The sequence below is a fragment of the Heteronotia binoei genome, chromosome 6, assembly GCF_032191835.1.
Source record: "Heteronotia binoei isolate CCM8104 ecotype False Entrance Well chromosome 6, APGP_CSIRO_Hbin_v1, whole genome shotgun sequence".
Classification (NCBI taxonomy): domain Eukaryota; kingdom Metazoa; phylum Chordata; class Lepidosauria; order Squamata; family Gekkonidae; genus Heteronotia; species Heteronotia binoei.
The window spans coordinates 107,628,640-107,643,406 of NC_083228.1; positions in this window are offsets into that span (position 1 = coordinate 107,628,640).

Genomic DNA, 14,767 nt, shown 5'->3' on the forward strand with positions numbered 1-14,767 from the left:
AGAGTTTCTGATGATTCTTATGAATGCATGGCATCACTTCCAGGGAAAACATGCAAGTGATTTCACACTGTTAGCCCAGTGGCTATTTATTTATTTTTTTCCAAGTACAACTCAGAGTGGCAGAAGAAATGAGAGTCAGGGGTAGGGATCACCCATCCCCACTTGGGGGCCTGGCAACCTACCTCATACCCTCACAATTCCGCCCCCCCCCTCACAATAATGTGCTGGGTATATTAGGCCAAGAAGCAGTGACAGGCCTCAGATCTCCAACTGAGCTTGTGGCTGAGCAGAAGTCCCAATCCCAACCTGGCTTTCCCCCCTGTGCTACAGACACATTAGTCTGAAAGTATTTGTGTTGAGCAAGGCCAGCTCATCACAATGCAAACTCAGTTAGGGGTCCCAAATCCCCCGCTAGGCCTGGAGACCCCCGATTTGGAGCCTCCTCCTCCCGCTGGCCATAAAAGGGAAAGCGGGGGGGGAGGGGGAGAACGGCAGCCCTTCACACCCAGCCCCGATCGCAGCAGCCAGAGCTCTTCCGTTTTCTCAGGCTGCTTCCCGCCCCCAGTCAGCTGGCCAGTGAAGGGAGGGGAGCCCAGCCACGCCCCCAAAGGACCATGTGCCTTTGCACCTCCGGAGGTGAGTGAGTTCTGTCTCCTGCATCAGATTTCCCAGAAAGGGGGGGGGGGAGGGGGGTGGAGAGGGAAACGTCTTCTCATAGGGTATAATGGGGAATTGATCTGGAGGTTTCGGGGGCTCTGCGGGAGCTGTTTTTTGAGGTAGAGGCACCAAATTTTCAATATAGTATCTAGTGCCTCTCCCCAAAGTATCCCCCAAATTTCAAAACGATTGGACCAGGGGGACCAATTCTATGAGCCCCAAAAGAAGGTGCCCTTATCCTTCATTATTTCCTATGGAAGGAAGACATTTAAAAAGGTGTGCTGTCCCTTTAAATGTGATGGCCAGAACTCTCTTGGAGTTCAATTATGCTTGTCACACTCTTGTTCCTGGCTCCGCCCCAATGTCTCCTGGCTCCACCCCCAAAGTCTCCTGGCTCCACCCCCAAAGTCCCCAGATATTTCTTGAATTGGACTTGGCAACCCTAAACTCAGTAGATGCAGCTCAGTAAAAGTCAGTACTCAGTAGAAGGCAGCCTTCTCCACGCCTCAACACTCATCCATTATATGGACCAATAATCTGTGGCCTATATTACAAAGTTGTTTTGAGGACAAACAAGCTGATGTGCTATCGCAGGTTTCAAGCATTTACCAAATCAGCCATATCAACACAAAGCAGTCTCATTTGAAATAAAGGTTGGGCAAAAGGAAAGGGGATCATCGTTGTTGCATCAGCAATACTTCCACCACCAGAAACAACCAGAACACTGCAAAGTACCCAATTATCCTTCTGTATGGAGCAGAATACTGCTTTCCATACTTCACTCCCAAAGATCTTCCACACATCCCTATGATGATTAATGTGCTATTTTCCTAAAGGTATGCAAATGTTTGAAACTCCAGTAATCATAAGGACTCTCATTACTTAATTTCCTGCTAACCTTTGTGTCAAAATCAGTAAGGCTAGGCCACATTGTTTAATGAATATCTAAGCTGAGAGATCACTCTTCTTTTTTTCTTTTTTTTTTAAAAAAAAAGGAATTTCTGATAAAAGAGACATGTTCCTTCCCCTCCTCCCCTCCTAGATGAACATAAATATAAAACAGAAAGGCTGTGGAACAGAAAAGCTATGGATGGGTTCCTTTTTTGTACTGGATAGGTTCTGGTTGAATGAGATCTGGGACATGTGCCAAATTAATTGGGGGCGGGGGAGAGTCTCTTTTCTTCTCCAATAGCCACAATGTTCATTATTAAGAAAAGCATATGAACGCAGGATAACACCAATGTCTTCATTAATCTGTACTTTCCATTTAGCCTCATTATGGAGAAAATGCTGAGTTAATGCAGCACCTATTATTGTTGGGCTTTCACAGGGGGGACACACACACACCACCATCGAAAGAGAAACCCTTGTTCTCCTTTCTTTTATAATTCATTTAAGGAGTATCAGGTGTGGATGTCATATTTTTTTTAAAGGCTGGCTGTTGCTTTACTTTAGGTCTTACTTTAGGTCTCCTTTAGAAACAATCAGGAAAGAATGAAAAGAGGTGTTTGTGTGTGTGTGTGTGTGTGGAACATTTGAATTAAACACTGTATTTCTTTCAGCAGGGATGTGTGTTTTTGAGGTTTGTCATGTCAAGGATCCTCTTACCATCACCTGCAAGTGAGCTGATCTCTCCTTGGAGGCCTTCCCTCAGCTGCTTCTAAATCAAGAGCCACCCCCCCCACACACACACACACACCAAATAACCACGTCCGTTTTTTTGTATCTGCCCAGCAAATAGCAGCCTTTTGTCCCGCACAAGTTCCTAAACAAACTTAATCTCACTAACACTGTGACAGATGACATTTAGATGTCCTTGTTCCCCTTAAAATGAGTTTTATTGACAATCAGAGAACAAAAAGAAGGTCTGGAGAAAGCCCAATGTTTTATAGGCCCTCCTAAACAACATCTCCATTCTTCTCAGTGCAGAGGGCGGAGAGAGAGAGCTTGAAGTTGCCCCCCCTTCCCCATTTCCCCCTGCTTTGCAATATCACCATGACAACAGATATAGAAATCACTTAGTGACTCCTAGAAAGAAAACACACTGACACAGTCCCCCCCCCCACCCTTGTATGGCGAATCAAACTAAAGCCTTCATTCAAATGGCTATTGAGCTTGGGCATTCATGTAGAGGCTGGGGTGGATTTTACACAGGTAGCTACAACAGAAAGGCCAGCCTGAACTCCAGCCACAGCATATGGTAAAGTCTCTGCTTAATTAATGCATCCTCAATAGAATTTATCCATTTTAAATTTGTTTTCTTTTACTTGAAACATCATTAATGTAAAGGGCAACATTAATCAACATCTTGCAACTTAAAGGGCATTAAAGAGTGATCTTTTCTCTTTCTCTTTCTCCCCCCTCCCTCTGTCTCTCCCCCTTATGTAAGAGAATCTTTCAAGTAGTTCAGCAAACAGCATATGATTCCCGGCACATTAGGAAGGTCCTCTGTCATAAGGTTCATCTAAGGAGGCCTCTACTGGCCAGACTAGTGCAGTGCAGGCCTTAATTGATTGGAAATGGGGATGGCAAGGGAAACAGAAAAATGGCTTTGAGTTGGTTGGTTTGTTTTAATTGAAAAGTTGCACACAGGCCAGATAACTGATTCATCTGTATTTTTTATATCTATCTATCCTGTACAAAGAGAGAAGCTATTTTGAACAGCCTTCAAATATGTCAGAAAGTTGCTTGTTCTTTTAAAAAAGCAAAAAGAAACCTAGAGTGTGTGATATTTGCCTCTACTTTAAGAGTATATGATTCAACAATACTTGTTCTTTGTGGTGCATGTCTTCCATATATAACTTTGGACTTTAAGACCAGTATACAAGAAAACTGTTGCTATATGTATGATGTAAATGTTTCTCCACCTCTTAGAGTAAAAACAAAAGGAATATTAAATCAATGGCATTGATAATAGAATCCTATTCCCCCCTCTTTACAGAAAAAAGGGGGAAAACCTTGAAACTATCTGTTGTCATACCTGCCTTTAAAACTACAGATAGCCCCCTCTCTTTTATGTTATTGCAATAACCCCCTTTCATTGGCTAGCCATTAACCTTCCTTCCTTCTAAACAGAATCTAAACCTGGAGTAATACCTTCTTTGATAATTATTTTAAAATGCTGTTCAGAATACAATAGACAATGCAAATTATGTGTGAAGTGAACACATAACATGCCTCAAACAACTATTTTCTGATGAAGTTGTAAGAGTAAGGAAGGAGTCCTTTACAGTCCTTATCTGCTATTGACATCTTGAAATTCTAAGAGGTTATTTTGTATCATGTGATGTATGATTTAAAAAAATCAATTATGAAAACCTAGAGGACTTTTTTGGGGGGAAGCAGGACATAGCAAACTTAAGATTTATTCTCAAATGAGTGTACATAGAGTTTGGGTTGGTGTTAATGACTGGAGATGCAAACTTTGAAATGAGACAATAACAGAAAGGAACTACTAAATGTTGCAAGTGTACAAGAACTGTTGACAACTTTTAGACAATTTTAAGGTACAAAACTAACTTTCCCAGTTCTGCTCCTCCCCATTACATTCTCTGTTTCCACACAGAATGCCATAACGTGGTCTGCTTCAATTAGATCTGCTTGTGCCATGTTCTTTGCACCTTTGTTTATACAAATTGCCAGGCCATTTTATCTTTGATCACATTAATAGTGTCACCTCTCTTGAGTTCCACAGATGTGGGTGGAGAATGAGCTGTGTGATATTGGAATGATTTCAGTTTAATATTGCACTGCTAGAATATCTTTTAAGAACATGAACTGCTGGTTTTAAAATTACCACCTTGCAGTCACAACAGTGACACCTACTGGGGAAAACAGGAATTGGGAAATGCACTCTGGATAAGAATGGAAACCTTGCTTAGCTTGTTTGTTTGCTTATTTATTTATTTACTTAGTTATTGAGATACAAAACAAGCACGGGTACTTCAAAACAAGCCCCCCCCCCCATGCTATAATGCAATATGCATTCTAAACAGCAGTCTTACATTTTCTTTGGGGATTTGTTTTTCTGTGGTAAAGCTGTGTTGGTGCCAAATAGAGAAAGAAATACTGCAAAGCCTCCCTTGAATAATTTTGGAAAGCGAAGCTGTTAATCATAAGAATAGAAGCCATAATACCATACTCTAGTGCTACCTGTCTAAAAAAAGAAAGGTAATAGAAAGTGATGGACTAAATAGATCAGATCTGGGGATTGCCAAATATTCTCCAGGTTGTTTTAAGAAGCCTGAAAACTTGCGAAGTATTTTAATGCATCTATAAAACCAAATACAGAGAACACAGGCATCTACAATGTCATAGTTTTTAATCAATTGTCTTGTTTTTAGCTAACTATGTGTTATATTGAAAGTACCTTAAGCAGTGCCATCTTAAACAGAGTTATACTCTCCTAAATCCATTTACTTCAGTGGTCTTAGATGGGTGTAACTGTTTAGGATGGCACTTTGATTCATGGAAACTGCAGCATTATCTACTAAAACTGCAGAAGGTCCAAGGCTTTCCAGTACCATCTTACCTACTATCAAAGAATGTACACAGAATGCTTATAACTTACACCAGTTTGATTAATGAACTAACCAGTACAGTGAGCATTCTATATGTTTAAGCATTTTAGCCTAACAACATCATGTTGTGTCTGTTATCAGACACATTTACTATAGCTTTTGAGCCAATGCAATAAAATATTTGAGTGGTATTATCGGACACTGCAGTAATAGCTTAGAGAGCCATGTGCTTGCTTGCTTGCTTGCATGAAGGAAGGGTCAAACAGGGAAGGTTCAGCAGCATCAAGTTCCCAGCCATATGCTTAAGCACATTCTGGGAGTAAGTCCCATTGACTATAATGGGACTTACTTCTGAGTAGACATCCTCAGGATTTCCTCTTTTGAGAGAAAGACAGAAGGAGATGCAACACTCTAAGATTTCTATCTTAAATATGATAATAGGTGTGCAGGAGGTTGGAAATGATCACTTGGTGAGAGTTCTTGATTTTCCAGTTATGAGAGATACCTTGGAGTAGAATTGATCTGTATGCCTGCATGTCTGCAGCCCTGGGATGGAACCATGTGCAAATTAATCCAGGTAGTAGCCAAAATGGAGATGGTTTAAGCACTCTGTATTTGAAGGATTCATAGGTTTGTGATTTTAGTGACCGAGTATTCTAATAATTTCCTGGCAAAAAAATAAAATTACTTATTTATTACAGCAAGATGGAGGTTTCATTTTGGAGTTTGATATTCAGGTTTACATCGAAGTAGTTTCATTAGCTTTGCTTTTATGAAGTCTGTATATTATTGCACAGTGTACACTAGTGATGAAATATATGTTGTGTAAATTCTAGGGGATGGGTCTACATAGTATGAAAAATGCAAAAGTTATTTATGTCAAAGTAAACTTCACATGTGATCTCAGACTTCTCCAGTATCTGCCAGATGGAGACTGCATGCAAAACTGCATAAGGGACTGCCTAAGGAATTATTTAGGCTCACTTTCTAGGTATAGTTGGGGTTTCTGTTGTTATGAGAGAACCGATGTCATTGACTTATTAAAAGATTTAGTAATGCAGAGTTAAGCACCTAGAGAAAGTTGATCATGATTCAAGATTTTTTAAAAAAAAAATCAATACCAGTTAGAGATTAAATTGACTACAAACCAATGTAAAGAATATATACCTTCCAGTTTTAAAGAAATAATGAAAATGATTTGGAGGAAGCATTTAATCACCTTTTGTTTTATGGGAAATTATTTTCGCTGGTTGCTAAAAAAAATTAACCGTATTTGAACCCTGCATCCCCTGGAACATTAATAATACTGCTGTGAAAGATAGCCATACTGTAGATTTTTTTATAATGGCGCAGTATCAAATATTGCCAATATTTGTTACATTGGTGGTCAGGATTTAATCTTTACCCTTGTGATTGACAATGGGCTATAGAACAGGCAGAGTAGGAAAATTGTGATATGTGTGACATCTGTTGTTTATGGAGAAGATATATAGGCAGATTGTATATGGTATTGCGTTACAGGATTATACCTCAGGTGGCTGAATGGAAACAAAAATAAATGCACAATAAAGTGGCAGCAGTAGCTACCGGTCGGTTTCGTGACTGCTCATTCCACCCATTGTTATTCAGGACAAGAAAAATTGGCCCACAGATTTTTAGTTTACTGGTTTTTTAATTTCTTCACCAACTGTCAGAGGATGAGATGTTACTCAAAAGAACTGACTGCCAAAAGCCCACTTTTCAATTAGGGGAAGAACTGATCTCCAGGCTGTACCACTTCAGACCATGGATGGCAGCTCACATGTCTGAATGCATCCCTGGGCAAAATGGTTCTATTAGCACAGAACATTTTATGTTCTAGTCTCATAATCACTCTTCAACCTAGTTTTTGTGTGGAGAGATTTTTTTTTAAATGGCACAGTAGGGCATTCTGTCATGTGAGATCCAACATGCAGACAGAAGTGGTTTGGGCCAAACATATAGTTTCCACCAGACTTAGGCCAAAGACAAGAGGTATGCAACAGCCCAAGGAAGCACCCTAACTGAAAGCAAAGCCAAACTGAAGGACAAAGGGGGAAAGTCCAAGTCAGTTCTGTTGCTCACAAAACCTGCCAAGCCATTGGGTGATGAATGTGGTAAAACCCTTCTCAAAAATCTGAGCTCCCACAATGCTAGTTATTTTGCAGAGGCAGATTCAGACAGGAGACAGAATGTATGCAACCTGCAAATTACTTACTTTGACAATGTTTGCATTTAAACCAGTTTATTTGCTCCTGTTTCATCCTACTTGTGGATGATGCTGAATCCTTGGGAGACACTAATGGAATGATTGCAGGAATGGCTTCAAATAATAATTTTCTTCTACATAAATAATTTTAAATGAGTTCCTCTTTCTTTTTAAGGTGTAAACCACTTTTAAAAAGTACCTGGTATGCTTACATTAATCAATTTTTGCTAATATTGGTATGGTATATTGCACAACAGATTGTCAAAAATGTACATATTTACTGATTAAAAAATAGTTTAGGAGGGTGCATTATGGATCCCTGACAATCAAGGGTAAAAAAATTTGGCAGCCTCCAATGTTAGGGAAATACTTGTGATGTTACTTTGGATGACTGGTGGCATTGGCTTTATGACAATATAGGGTTAAACAACTATGGTGTGCATACAATGAGAGGAAAGTTACCAGGTAAAAACATTCTATTTATTATTTATACAGTACTATGGTGCACACAGCACTTTACAGAGTATTATTAACAAAAAAAGATAGGTCAGTACCCCTAAGAAGGGCAAAGATTACAAACAATGGACTAGTAGTTTTACCTGATTCCCTCCCATTAAACTTACTGATTAAATGAAGATGATTATAAGAAGTGTATCAGAATGCTCTGAAAGAATCATAACAATTTTTCTAAACCAATTTTTGCTCAGCTGTTACAGACCCCACAGAAAATGGCTGGTTCTGTATGCTTGTTTATAGGTGGTCTGTACTGTGGTCACTTTCTAAGGGCATACCAGAAAAATTATTCTACAGAGGTTAATCAGCAATGGGAAAGGAATTAAATAGTGGCGTTCCTGTGGAATGAACCAGACAATATGGACCCCCAATTACATTTTTAAAAATTCTAAGTAGGGGACAATCAAACTTCAGTATGGGTTAGGGACTATGGGAAGGCTGGTTAAGTTAATGATAGTCATTATTATATCTGTTCTCATATAAGCACAGGGATCCCACATGATGCTTAAAAATATACCCTCATTTGTTCCAATGTCAATAATACTGAAAAGTTGTTCCATCTCTTTTCTTTCATTAGATAGGCCTCAGTTGTGAAGTCAACATGGTTCTAAGTCATACAGGAAATGTCAGCTTTAGGCAACCTGTTTTGGAAAGACAAAATATCAGCTTAAAAGGAAAATGTTGCTTTGGGTTTTCTTTAAAGGAAATTATCATTTCAAATCAAATCATTTTCATCATTAGTGATATTGTTAATGCAATCTTACCTTTAGTGTAAGTATATGGAATAGAATATTATTATAACTTTAGTCCAGTGGGAAACAGAAAAGAGAGGCATTAATGCAATTGAATATACCAAGTGATGCTATGCATTTTTTTTTATATCCATTAAACTGTAAAACAAACTGCCATATAAAACATGCTTAAAAGGTGAAAGGTCAGAACAGACTAATTCATGGGAAAACACTCTGGCATCATACTTTTAGAACAAACATTATATATTTTAAAAAGAGGTACCATAAAAATGTAAACATGCACCACTGTTTTACTTTTATAATCTGAAATATTGGTTATTTCAAGCTGTGATGATTTTTCCATCATTCTAACTTTTAAAATTTTATTTCAGCTTTATTTTCACTGATTCTGTGCCAAAGTTTGTTTACATTCTTTTTAAAGAAATAAGCTTATTTTTCCTTGGTACCATTATATAAATATTTCCTGCATATGCAGGAGTGGGCAGCTCAGGTTCCCCCCTCCCAACCATATATATATGTGTGTGTTGTTTTTAGGGGAAACAGTAGTTGAAACATTCTGCAATAATGCTGTACATGAAGCAATTGTTCCATAAATTTGTCACAGCCTAAATGTTGACTTTTCATAGAAATTCAGTTTTGGGGGGGAAAACCTGATCTTGAAATGAATAAGAACAAATAAAGAGGATGATTTTTTCCCCCCTACTCTCTCAAATGCATGCATCTGTTCAGCACTACGAGTATGCATTTAAAGAGACAGATATTTGCTTCCTTTTAAAAGAGACCAGTGAAACTGTACAGGAGTAGTTAGCTGTACATCCTGTATTCTCCAGGAGAACTGTCCAAATTGTATTAGGGTTTGCTTTTAATGATGTTATATGATATCCAGGTTGTGATACCTGCACATGTGGAGAATTTAATATTGATTTACTGTATCTTTTTGTGTATCTTTGAACAGCATAGATAGCCATTACAGCTGCTGGTGGTATCTATTTTATCTTTTCATAATTGTCATTTTTAGGTCTGCTTAAGATTAAAATATGAAAATTGCATCACGTGGGCATAAAAAGTGCATTAGCCAGGTTATCAGCAATTTCCTGGCACAGCCACCAATCTGTTCCTGTTCACTCCAATTTTATTTATGAAAACTGCATAGTGTATTAGAAACTTTTTTTAAAAAGTTGGAATGAGGCAACAAAATGAGCTCTTGTTATATAAAGTTGCCAAGCAGGTGAATATTGCTCCTCCATCCTGGCTTTTATAACTAGCAACTACGTAATTTTATTCCATATTCTGGAATGGTTGTGTCGAAGGCTGAGGTTGGTTGGATTCAAATGAAAGGAAATATTTTCTTTGAAAAGTTATTTATCTGTACCTGCCTTCTAGTAATGAATTATTTCATTGACTGTTGGTTAAGAATAAGGCAATATTGATGTTCACATAGCTTGGATCTCATCTAGCAGATACCTAAAGGGGTATGAATATGAAAAGCAGATGGCTCGTGCTCATTGGTCAGGAATCATATGCATCAGTTATGCACAGAAATATTTCCTGCATATGCAAGAGCAGGCAGCTCAGGTTTTTTCCCCTGACCATTTGAACATGTTCCTCATTCATTCATTTAAAGCCACAAGGAGTTAGTCAACAGGGCAAAAAGAAGACCTTTTCAAGGGCCAATAGTCCCACACTCTCTTTGCAATCTGTTCATGCACAAGTCCTGCAGATAAAAAAACAGAGTAACCACTGCAAGAAAATATCCTTGGAAGCAACCTTCATTATCTACTTGTCCTCCCTAATAACACTTTTTTTTTTTACAAAATGCTGGTGCAAATAATTTTTAAAGGATCTTGGTTAAAAAAAAAGAAGAAGAAATTAAGATATACCTCTGGCTAATATTCAGTCCATTGCTGACAGACTGTGTTTAATTATATCCCTAAACTATTGTGTAGCATCTGTTAATTAATGTATAGGTATCCCAAAGAATGCCTTCTTTCTTATGAAAGTTGAGAGGAGTTTTTGTGGTTGTTGTTGTTGCCATCCAGCTAATAAAAGCTTTCTTTTCTTTTTTCTTTTTTTTTTTTTTACACAGCAGCATTTTTGACAGGGTTGACTCCAGACGGCTTTCCAGCTGGGCCCTGGGGCCTGGGTGAACCTTCAAAATTTTCCCATTTCAGCAGCATCAAAGTGAAGGAAATTCAAGGATCACTAACGTCTCAGATGGTAGCACTTGCCCTAACAACCAAGGTTCAGGAATTCTTTGGAGCAGGCTGAGGTCATTTTTCTCCCCTTTTTCTCCTAATGCTTTTCTCTATTAATCAGAGCTCACCGCTCAGATTGGTCCTCAACTTCCTCCCAATCCTTGCTAAGCCTGTCATTTCTAGCTATTATTTACTTTAATGGACTTTGGCTGATCCCTTATGAAGCTTTGGATCTGAGAATAATACGGCTGGAGAGTAACGGGCGCGGGCCTGGGTGTGGGTTTGCCTGCAGATTAACCATGGCAGATGGGCTTTACTGCGGTTTCCTGTGTGCCGAGTGTTGATTGAGAGGGTATAATGAGGGAGGTGGTGTCAACACAATGGCCGCAGCCACTTCATTGCACCTTGCGTCTAAACAACCCTTTTTTCCCTAAATCTTTGGGTTGTGAAATTTTAGGAAGTCAGAGCACAAGAACAAGCACAAAAACAACTGTAAATAACCATGAATGTTAATCCAATGCTAATTGGTTCTTTCTTTCATTCTAGGTGCATTTTACTCAGTTGTTTTTTTTTAAAGCAAATTAATGATATGGACAGTTATATATAATTGGACTTTTATATCAGCTTAAATGCTAATGTAACCATGTAGCAAACTTAATTATTATTATCTCATTAATTTCCTGGATGAATGTTCACAACAAAAGCTTGCCTCCAAATCATCTTGTTATGTTCTACATTTTTTGATACCTAGGGGATATATATATATATATTTAAGGGGGAGAAAATCAATTACCTATTATGTGGAGAACACACACACACACACAAATGACAGCAGCAAAATTGCTTAATTTCTGGCATAACATGTCACAATCATCTTTCATTCATAAAGAAAGCCCAAGAAGCCAAATAAAGTGATTTAGCAGGGCAGTCATAAACTATATATCATGTAAAAAATACTTTTTTACACAATCCTTACTTTAAAGATTTCACTTAATTCCTCCTTTTCATTGATGGATTAAAATCACAACTATTGATTCCTTTATTCCTTTGGGACTTTACCCATCTGTCTTATCTCTTTCATCCTAGCACCCCTTGGGTTGAGAGAAGGGTTGTACAAATGAACTGAGGAAAATCTGGAGAAGATTCTAGGTCAAGTTTGTGTACAAGAGTTGAAATTTTTAGTGACAGTCTTCCCTCACCAACAAGCAAAAGTTTCCACACAGTGTTGCACAAACGAGCCCAATTATCCTCCTCCTTTGAAAACCATTATCAAGGTTTTTTTCAAAACTTCTTTCATTTCACTGTTGTCATTCAATGAAAAGGAAACTAACCACCATGTCAAGACAACTCGGCTGCCTAGCAACCGAGGGCCACGTTTTAATTCTGACTTGCTTCTAGTCTTGGCTAATGGAAAGTGACTATGTTAAGCCAGTCAGAAGAGTTGTTTGTCACTTGTGAAATGCAAACAAAACAACATTGTTGTCTAAAGTACCAGGCGTGATTGATGTAAAGATTTACAGTAACATCATTCATTTTCTCTTGTGTTTTAGTGGGATGGATGTCATATCTTTTCATGCTTTATTAAATGCATTATAAGACCGAATAAACATGATGCTTTTTGTCCCCAAAGAGTCTAAAGAGGCGTTTTTGTCTTATTCTAGTGACCTAGAACTTGTGAATTGTAATGAATCTATTCAACATGCCTTTGCCACTTCAGTAAATAATTTAATAATGGGAAGCATCAGCCATGGAGGGGGGAACAAAACATACAAGCAAAAATATCAGAGGGAGCAGAGCAGATGAAAATTAACAGCAAAGGAGAGAGAAGAAATGTGTTAGACTATTATTTGTAAAGATGTAAACTTAGACCAAACTTTCCCACACTTGAACAATTGTATATTTGAGATGGGGGGGGAATACATTGCCCTTTCAACAGCAGATTTTAAAAAAAAAAAAAACTTGCAGACAGAAATCAAAAGACCTTTGCCTGTTGCAATGCAACAACTGTTATTATTAATGCTGTTTCTCTTCAGCGTAGGGGTGCATTAGATGCTGGAAAATGTTAAAAGTGGCATAGCTGTTATCTTGCTATCTTGAAATATAGTTATAAGGGTAACTGAAATCTAACCAATTTTAAATACTCTACTCAGAGAGAATCAAAAGTCATATTTGCTGCTTTGTTTTAAAGGGGAAACTGATCAGACCAAGTCTTGGATCCTGCCAAAAATAACTGCTGACTGGGGATTCCCATCAGCAGAGTGCAACTTCGCTAAGTCTCCCTTCTCTCTGAAGCTGAAATGGCCCCTTCCTGCGGCTCCTGTAGGAAGGAGGATTGCCCCAAGCCTTCCTGCAGCACGGGGGGAGGATTTGGAGGTCTGCAGCAGGAGGGGGAAGCAGCAAAAGCCATCCCACTTCTGCCCATGGACATTTTAGGTAGGATCCACCCCTCATACTTCTTACCATCCCTCTAGCCTGGTGTTCCTTTTCATGACCATTACCGAGCAGTTGACTCTAGAACCTCACAAGCAAAACATGGAGTTGGTGACCTCTTGCCATTCTTCTGTTTGCTTTCAGCATTTTACAATAGAGGTATACTGCCTTGGTAAAAGAGACCTTTCCCCCAGTTCCATGGGCTTCGTATGACCTACAACAGTGGAGGGGGAATCCTCACACAGTGTTCATATTCTGGTTCTTTTAATTCGTATTCCACAGTATTCGTATTACACACATCATACATAGTGTATAATTTTCAATGTTGTAACAAGGAAAATATTCTGCCTGAAAACAACACAGAACCTTAATCTGCTAGCACAAATAATCTTTTTCTTCTTCTTCATGCAATCCTTTCTTCAGTATATTTAGAAGGCTACAATTCTGTTCAGGATTGCATTGCTTCAGTCCAATAATTCTTTGAGGCAATATAAATATCTTGCTGATAACTGGACACTGACTTTTATAAATACGCTTTAAGTCAGCTACAATGGTATGCTGTGCATGTATTCTAGAAAAATGGTGCACCCAGTGAGGTAGGTAGATTATTCTTTCTGGGCTCCTTGTGTAATAACCATTGTTAGAAATCAATATCTTTGCAAATGGTAAAGGAGCATTTCATATTGAAAGCAAGCCTTCCTGCCTTCCTTTAGAAAGCTAATATGATACATGGGGTTATCTTCTATTATCCTCACAGCAACCTTATAAGGTAGCTTAGGCTGAGGGATAGTGACTTGCAAAAGGCCATTGTCACAGCTGGAAGGTGAACCTGGCAGCCTTCAGCTGGCATATAGATCAAAAAAGTAACCTAAATATTGCCTAGACCATTAACCACTGGCAAACTGTGATGCCTGGTTTGTCCAGGACCAAACCAAGTGAAGCAGCCCCTTTAGCACTGTGAACAAACACTGCAAGGGCCACTCAGTTCTGACCTAACCAGTGGCTCTGCTTGCTTCTGGCTGCCAGTGACCCACCAAGGTAGTGAGTGGCCCATAAGGAACTTTCCTGGTAAGTTATATTGTCAGTCCTCCTCTTCTGTTCATCTCAGACAGGTGACTAAAGCCAATAAAATCACCTCCAGTGTTCCAATTTGAACCAACTAAATTGGATCTCATGGCTTATCCAGTGAAACAATGATGTCTGGCTGCACTCTGCTGCTTGCCTCCATTCCCTTGTACTGCCTCCAAATTTCCATTTGCCTGGAGTGGTGAGGAGGAGGAAAAGGTTAGTGTGGGTAGAGGGTGAGTCAGCAGATGTGTGCCTCATAGGCACACCATTCAACTAGAACACTGAGTCTCTGTTCTTTTTGCACAACATCAACTCTGATTGCTGTTTCTGTGTACAGCATTTCCTCTGATAACTTTGATGGCTCCCTGATGCAAGGAGGGCTTTCATTTCAAAGAGGCAGAGGTG